The sequence below is a fragment of the Zosterops lateralis genome (assembly GCF_965231275.1).
Source record: "Zosterops lateralis genome assembly, chromosome: Z".
NCBI classification, from domain to species: domain Eukaryota; kingdom Metazoa; phylum Chordata; class Aves; order Passeriformes; family Zosteropidae; genus Zosterops; species Zosterops lateralis.
In genome coordinates, this window is record NC_139800.1 from 16194966 (window position 1) to 16203875 (window position 8910).

General features: G+C 37.5%; 1 long non-coding RNA gene across 1 annotated transcript; it reads left to right on the forward strand.

Moving 5' to 3' along the window:
• The first annotated feature begins 4019 nt into the window (after window positions 1–4019).
• On the forward strand, window positions 4020–5887 carry LOC310922682. The gene is made up of 3 exons (XR_014592470.1): window positions 4020–4282; window positions 5032–5160; window positions 5678–5887. It is a non-coding gene; the product is annotated as an uncharacterized lncRNA (long non-coding RNA).
• The last annotated feature ends 3023 nt before the right edge of the window (window positions 5888–8910 follow it).

Sequence of the window (8910 nt, forward strand, 5' to 3'; positions counted from 1 at the left end):
CCCAGCTGTGCCCCTCCACCTTCAGATCCCCACAGCTGAGGAAGGAAAGGCCCAGACAGTACCTTGCAGCTCCAACAGAGCCCCTGGGCTGTTTGGCTGAAGAACCTTAGGAAGAGACAGCAAGTGCATGGCACTGCTGCAACCAGTCCCTCTGCTGTCCTGTCTGAGCGCCGATATGAAACTCTGTTTCTTTTTTACACTGGAGTCTTCAGGGGAACCCTAGTAAGCCAGGTCTCATGTCCTGCCACCAGCTGACAATGTACTCATCCAAATAAACCAGTATAATAATTTAACTTGTCAGAACAGACAGCATGATCACCCCTTTGACAGCCTCTCTGTTGAAGCTGACAAGGGAACAGTCTCATGCAGTGGCTCTAATGCACTTGCCCATGTTAATTCTTGAAAACTGACATATTTATGAACTCCGTCCCTTCTCCATGGTGCTTATTGCTTAATGGCCCTGTTAACATAACAGTATTATTGCTCTTGTCAGTAGGTCTGCTCAAACAGTTATTTGCGATCTAGGAGTTGCCTGCCACACCCATTTTTGTGTTTTGGTAACAACAGTGCATAAGCAATGTTGATACCTCCTTCATTTAAAGATAAATGAAGGTTTATTTTTACCTAGCAGAGATCTAATTTTTAGTGGAAGAACTGCATCTCCAATAGCTTATAATCCAAACAGAAATATTGCTAAAGCTACCACTGTAGCAGAGTACAAGACAAGATTTTCCATTGCAGCACCTTCTACCTATCCAATGTTGGTGGCTTGCTTGTTTTTGATTAATGTATGGTTTGTGTTGACCATTTACTTTTATTCCCATGACATTTCCCACTGTATTTCTTTTTTCCTGTGGCTACCTGCATCTAGTTTTACTGTGAGGTTAGGCTGAAGGTTTTAAATGGACCTAACGTTTTAAATGGACCATAGCTTTTCGAATAGGAAATTATGCTGACTAAGCTGTAACTCTTATGTTCTCCTTTTACTCTCTCAGAGATGGGTGTGTTGTTTCCCAGCACTACCTCTAAGATTTCCAAGAGCTATGTTACAAAACACTGCAATTTAGTTTTAGTAAGTCAAAAAATTACCTGGTTTATAGTGCATTTTATTTACATAAGGAAGAACATGCTAACCAAACATCTAAAGGATCTTTTTCAGTATCTCTAGTTCAACTTGTATTAGCCATTTATATGCCTAAAATTACCTATGCTTTTCTCCTTTTCCAGAATCACCTCAATGACACTAAAGAATCCTGTATTAATTAAAACAACATGGTAATTCTCCTGGACATAACCTTTAGCTGAGTTTGGAAAATTACTGATGTGTAGATGTTCTTTTCTAGTTCCAGCCTCTCAGAGCAGCATTGAACAGGGCTGAGAGCTTCTGTCTAATCTGAGCATTGTGATCCTCTCCCAAGGGAAGCTGTAAAGTAGCAAACAGACAAAAATGAATACTAAACTAATAGTAGAAAATTATGAATCATATATTTCCATTTTTAAATAAGCACCTTTTTGTATGAGGAAATGAAGGAATTAATAAACTGGAGATGTGAAAGCAAGAATTCAGAAGGCCTGCTTATGTGCGGTGTTGAGTAGATAACTATTGTCCAAAGGCAGATGATTCAGGTAATAAATGAAGGCCAAAAGGGACCATTAGATTGCTCAGTATGAGGCCATCCACCTGGCAGCCTCTGATCTACATCCAGCTTGCTGGACAGTCTTGACTGGCTCCCAAAATGGCTTTGAAAGCTGCTTAGTGCACTCATAGCACACCCAGATCTCCCACATCAAACCCAAATTATTCACCAGGCAGGTACAGAATACAAGTAGCTGCAATGTGGTCTTTACTGGTCTCTTCTAGTAGAGAAACTCTTACGAAATCAACTGCTCATTCCTGTAAAGTTATCAATCATTTGCAAGAAATCTACTCTATATCAGATGAGTCAGTATGTCTCCTCTGCACAGTGACTTGCTCTGTGCATGACAAGACTTTACCATCATGCCTAGAGCAAGCCACATTGTGTGCTGTTATGCAAGAGGAAAACATTTCTGTGGAGCTCCTTTGATAAATATGCCAAGGGCAATAATACCAGTGTCTGTTTAAAAAGTTTTAAAGGAAAATAAATGTGGGTTTGGCTTCTGACAGAGAGCTGTTCTGCTAATCCTTCTTATTTCTTTATTATTTCCAGAGTGAAGGGAAGATAAAAGGAGTTAATGGAAGGCAAAATGATGGTGTACAAAATGCAAGCTGTAATGTGTAGAATTGTGGACTGATGTAAAAAAACACACACCTTACTCCTGTGACAGAAATGTGTCAGCCTGTTCCTTCGTTATCTTTCTATTTTCAGAGGAAATGTCCAGCTAGGACAGGATGTGCATTTGTATCTATTCAGTATTGTCTGCTGACGTATGAACTCCATGCCAAGTCTTATCTACTGTTTACAAGTTTCATATTTTTGTGACCCTAGAACGATCAGCTGACTAGTGAAATCAGGGAGATCAGTGTCTGTTGAACACTGCTAGCAATGGTAGTTGAATTCTAGTTCTTATCTAAATATTTCCTTTTATATATTTTTAAATATCTGGAGGAAGAAGCAAGTCCAGCCACTTACTGTCCCTCAGTTTCATAAACCATAGTGATTTGGATTCTGCAGTATTACAAGAAGCATGCCTAAAGAAATTAGATGTTAACTACTTAGCTATTTTTTTTTCTTTTAATCCTATAATATAGAATCATACTTAGAGATATAAAATGGGTTGTGTTGGAAGATCATTTCCCAGTATAAATTCAGCAGGCCTTGTCTAAGTCTATACTTGTCTGGAAAACCTCTTAAAAAAAACCTCTGTTAAAAAGTTATCTATGTTTATTGTTAAAATACAGATGCACTATGCAATTTTTGTATGGATATGCATTGTTCATCAGGAGTAGAAATACATATACAGACATTATTATTACAGATTTCATATATTTAATTAGTACCTCTTCAGACATGACCCAAATGTTTCACAGTCAAATCTTTAACCTCATTTGCAAAAGTATTTTTGTTTTGTGTTGGTTTTTTTTTGTTGTTGTTTTTTTTTTAATAAGCACCAGTGGACATAGCACATTAAGATTTGAAATGTGGTGGCTTTTCTGACTCTCTTTCACAATCCATGAAAATCTACAGTTTAGAAGGGGTTAAAGCTAAATTGTAAGAAAATATTTTGACCTAGGCCACAACTGTACTTTTATGTATTTTACATGCAGAAAAATTAACAGATGATTTTAGATTACTCTACTTTCAGGTCAGGTAATCTTCCTACAAAAATGTAGGCCTATGAATCATACTATCGTTGTGTATGCATGGCAATTATGTATGGCTAATAGGGGCATAAAATGTTCACTGTAAACTTTACTCCAGAACCTGGAGACAGTCAGGGAGTCATTTCACATGCAATTAAGACAAGATTAAGAGCAATAAAAAGTATGAAATCTGGGCAACCTAGAATTTTTCCTGTTGTCTAGAGGAATATTGTTTTCCCTTCAGAAAAGAACTTTTTTCTTCCTGGCACAGCCTTCCATCCATCAAGTGCATCTTCTATCTATGCAAAACAACGTGTGCTCCGTGTCACATTGACCAGCATAATAATGTTCTGATTATAATGTGAGTACTCACTTTGCAGACTTGCAGGTGGAGCAGCTACTAAAGCACATGTTCTACTGGAAGACCACCCAACTTCTGTCTGTTGTATCACTTCAGTTCTTAAAGCCAGCCTCACACATGATCCACTCTGTAAGCCTCAAACAGTGCCAGAGCTGCTGACTGCATAATGATTTGCCTGAACAGTAGAGACTGAAGTCCTACATTGGCTTCAGGACAACTGAAATTCCTCACTGTCCTTTAGTTTTGTATTTTGTAACTTACGTAGGCAAATGCTTGTGTTAAAGAATTAACAAAAGTTAACAACAACATTTCCAAGCAACAAGCCTTTGCAAAAAGAGGAATACAATTAAAGGGCATTTATTATTAATTATTACTTAGTGTAGTCATGAGATCATTTTTGCCTTTGGTTTTCTGGTCTGTCTCTTATCCTGAATGCCTGTTGGCTGAAGAGAATGTTCAGCAACTTTACTGCTATTATTCTTAAATCATTACAAATTTTTTTTTTTTTCAGTTCACAGTCATGTTTTATTTCCCTTTTTTTGAGCTTTTACAGGAAATCTGGCACGGATTAGGATGCAGGATCAGCAGAAGCAGAAAGTATCTCTTTTTTGTTTGTTTTTCCTCTTGACAAGAAAAAGGTCAGAAAATTTCAGCTTGTGGTTTAACAGGCTGGATAAAATGCTGATGGTCAAAGAAGGATGTGGGATGTAGACTCTGGGCTCTGTGAGGGGTACTACACCTCCTTAAATACAATCCTTAAGATTGTTATGTGCCTGATATGTAAATCATAATTAGTAAAGAATATAAGGCATGCATTAATAACATTATGAATATCTTCCTGCCAAGAGGCAGACATTAAAAAATTAAATTAGAGGTCAGGTAGAGATGAGGACTTGCCAAAGTAAAATGCCAACCTGGGACTCATATCTGCTCTAGTTCTTCATGAGTCCTTACAAATGAGCATCCATGCAAACCCCCATGGACTGGAGAGCTATTGAGTCATTATGATGACTGTTTCTTGATGGGACCAGGACTTACTCATCTTTCAAGTTCCACAGGTTTAGCCAATGCATTTGAAATGGGATGAGGAGACACAGAAGTGGGTGTTGCCGTTACTGCCTTTAGACAACACGATACAAAGTCTGTCCAACATGAATTCTCAGATGAGCCAAGTCCATCCAAATACATGTGAACTTAAGAAATCACAGTAATTGTGTAAAAACAGCCAATACTGGCTGCTTGAATTTTTCAGGACAGATTTTCCCATGTCTTTTTTATTTGTAGTGATACATAGTAGTGTGACAGCTTGTGCAGGTGACTTCCTAACGTGTCCTAAGACAAAATGTCATCAAATCTTTTCTCACTTCTCCTTCTTTCAAACACTTAGTTACTTCCTCTGCATTGCATTTTGCATCCTTTTTTCTGGAATGCAGTTGCAGTTCTACTATAATTTTGCCTGTTCCAAAGGCTGGGAGTCCAAAGCTGTAAGGAGAACAGGAAGACTGCCAGTGTCAAGGTATGGCTAATATGTTTGTTAGATATAATGTCTCTGGTCTTTCCTGGCCAATTATCAATGTTACACGAAAGTAATGTTTTGTATTCAAAAAGTCCCTCTCCTTCATTGTTACTTTCAAAAACTGCATCTGTGGAAAGCAAAATATAGGACTGTAATATCAGAAGATTGAGAACTGCTATTTAAAACTTCTATTATACATATTTCATCGAAAATACACAAAAATAACTTTATGTTAGTTAATAATTGTAATTTTCAGCAAAAATGTGAACTTTTCATAAGATAGGAAAAAAACTTGGAAACCTTCTGCAAGTGCTAAAAGCTTTAATGCTGTAGCATATAATAAAATCACAGAATCATAGAAAGGTTTGGTTGGAAGGGACCATAAAGATTATCTAGTCCACTTTTATTAAGTCAGGCTACCATCTCATTTAAACCTTCCTTGTTTCAATTTAAAACCATTGCCCCTTGCACTGTGACTACTTGCCCTGTAAAAAGTTCCTCTGTCTCTTTTCTTCAGCCCTCTTTAGGTACTGAAAGAGCTCAGTGACATGTCCCTGGAGCCTTCTCTTCTTCATCCCTATTCTTTCAGCCTGTCTTTGCTGCTGAAGTGTTCAAGCCTTCTCAGGATCTTTGTGGCCACATCTGACCCTCCTATTTGAAAGGAAGTATCATCAACAATCAACTGTCATCATCATGTATTTGAAGCCATCAACGTTTTAGTTTGAAAGACTCCATTCTATGTAAGGCAACCTCCATCTTGCATTCAGGTATCTGAATCTGCCCATAAATGCTCCTAACATCTCTTGCAGACCAAAATGTTCACAGCCACTTCTGTATGTTTTTCCTCAACAAATACTTTTGCCTCAATATTGAGGCAGAACAATGATCTCAGCAAGGGTGAATGTCTCTCATGAAAAGAGAGCAACACAGAGCTGCAAAAAGAAATTTAACCAAAAATACATAATCCGTTTTTTAATCACAGTTCAACAATTCTGGAAAGAGATTTTTTAGTATACAAATTGGCCCCTTACTCATTAGCTGGGGCCAGTTTTCACTTCAGTTTTAATGTGCTTCATAACAGATAAGCAAAGGACAGACTTGAACTTCCTGTCAGGTTCACTGTATATGGTCACTGAATCCCATGTACTGGTTTGTCTTAACTTCCTCTCTGTGGCTAGGGTTCAGTGCAGTGAACTGTGCCCACATGACCTGGTGTAAATCATTAACAACTTGCTTGTACAGGTATTTCTGATGAGAAGTGTTTAAATTTAGTCACCTAGAATGAACTGCTGTGAAATTTAGCTGATGAATCGTTTTCCTCCACATCTCCTGAGGAGCTTTATTTTGTATAAAGAATTTAATAGGAATTTTATATATTGCTGATGGTACTTCTGAGGTTTTGATTACAGTTGCACTCTCTTGGAGGCCTGATCTGTTAATATAAAGAGAAATGTCTGAACGCAATATAGTGGAGGTTTGTTTAACCTCCTTTGTGTTCATTGGTCCGCATTTAGCTAGGGTGAATGTTAACCATTTTATGTGTTTTCTCAATGAATTGTATTGGGGAGCTTAGAGTTGTCTGCTGCATTCCTGGTGTAACTGCATCATTCCTGTAGGAGGATCACTGTGTGGGACATGAGATCTGTACAGATACCCTGCTTTGGGCAGTGCATGACTACATTTGTTTCTTGGTTTACTATGCCAAGCACCAGGAGCCTCAGCAGAATCACACCAAACTGAAGCAATTTTCAGTTTTTTTCTGTGGATCACAGGACTGCCAAGTACTACTAAACACACCAGGAAAATAAAAAAAAATGTGGAAGATTTCCTACAGCTATCGTCTTCTGAACCACTTCTTGGGTATCATCAGCAAATTTTTTCTTCCTTCGAATGATAAGAGGACCACTGGTTTTAAGTTCACTGTGGTGACTTGGAGAATTTGTGGACTCATTGAATTATTTCAGGATAAATGCAGAAAGTAAACAGAGCCTGTAAGGAACTCAGAATAGACAGGGTCTGTTTGCATTTGTAATCTATGCAATGATTGTGACTGAGGACATGTCTGATAAAATGTTTCCCTTCTTAATTACAGTCTGTTACAGATAGGTTCAAGTAGAGAAAGGGACTTCATTATTATAATGGAATTTCCAAGCAGAAAACCCAAACAATTTGCTACTATATCAGGGCTCCTTTAAGTCTCATTTTGTTTATAAGTGGACAATTGCATATATCAGCTATTCCTTTGTTCAGTGAAGCAATCTTTAGGCCTACATCAGAGGACATCAGCTTTAGTTCCTTCCTTTGAATTTTGAGAAGTACGTATTTAGTTACCTTATGCTGTGATTTACTTTACTTCAGTGTACCTTTATGCCCTTCACTTAAGTGACCCTTTTTTTTTCAGCACTTATTCAAGTCTAAGGCCTCCTCATAAACTGATGGAAATTTCTTTATATAAGCATTAAGTAACTCTAACAGCCTGCTGCTGTCGCAGTATTTTCCACCATAAAGTATGAGTAACTACCCTGAGTTGACACAATTGTCAGAGAAGACAGAGAGGAGGAACCAGTAGAGAATTAAGATTTGCAAGTGGACTTTGGATTCTGTGCTTGTGACATCCTTCAGTCACAAGAGCAAAACAGGCACTGAGGTCTAAGGCCTCACAATAAGGTTCATACTGAATCTGTGTTCTGCCCCGTCCTCATATTATTTGCATGCTACAAATCTCCTCAGCAGGCATTATCAGAATGTAATTTCTGACAGACACAATTCCTTGTCCTTTGGGATTGTGACATGGTGTTAGGGTTTTTAATGTACTTTGGTGGGGTTTTTTTTTCCCAAGAAATATGTACATGACCAATCTAGATAACAGAAACAACGAATGATATTTCTGTGCTCTGATGCTTTGAAAAGATTGAAACATGTCAAAAGAGGGCAAAGATTATGTTCAATAAGAAAGGAAAGGGACTGTTATTTCCACCAGAACTATTATCCTCTCCCAAAGAAGAAAGAAAGTGAATAGAAACAGGATGATCATTAAAAAAATTATTGCTTGAAACTGAGGACTTGTCCAAATTAGAGTTCATAACTTGCCTCCTGCCGTGAGATTGGAGCAAACTCAACAACTAAGAAAATACTTGCAGTGGAAAGCAAAAATTAATACTTACGATGATTGTTTCTTTACAAGCTATAAACAAAGGGCTACAGAAGCCTATGAACAGAAAGGGGATTAATGTAAGAAATGGAGTGGTCAGACTCCTAAACTGTTAATTTGACAATCATCAACAGCTTTATCTATGTTCATAAAAAAATCCTATGGAAATGAATTTTTTTTCCACCCAGACACAGTAATGCTTCAGACAGAAGTTTAAGCATATTTAGCTTATACATTTCTAAACCAAAATAATTAGATCTATCTTTATCCACAGCCAAGATTGTAATATTTGCTACCACTTGCTTTAAGACAGAGGAATGTTTTTCCTGAAGAAATACTTTTGCCTCAATATTGAGGCAGAACAATGATCTCAGCTAGGGTGAATGTAAAAAAGTAAGATGCTTATGGCTTATCACTGTGAACATAATTGAAGTAATCTTAATATTATAAGGATTATAATAAATACTACTATATGTAGTATTTATTGTCACAGTGATACTTGCTAGTAACAGGTGCTTCCCATCTCTTGGTAAGGCAACTGAGAGTCTGCTGGTGTCTCTGCATATTGTATGGCAGGAAATACTAACTTTTCCATAGTG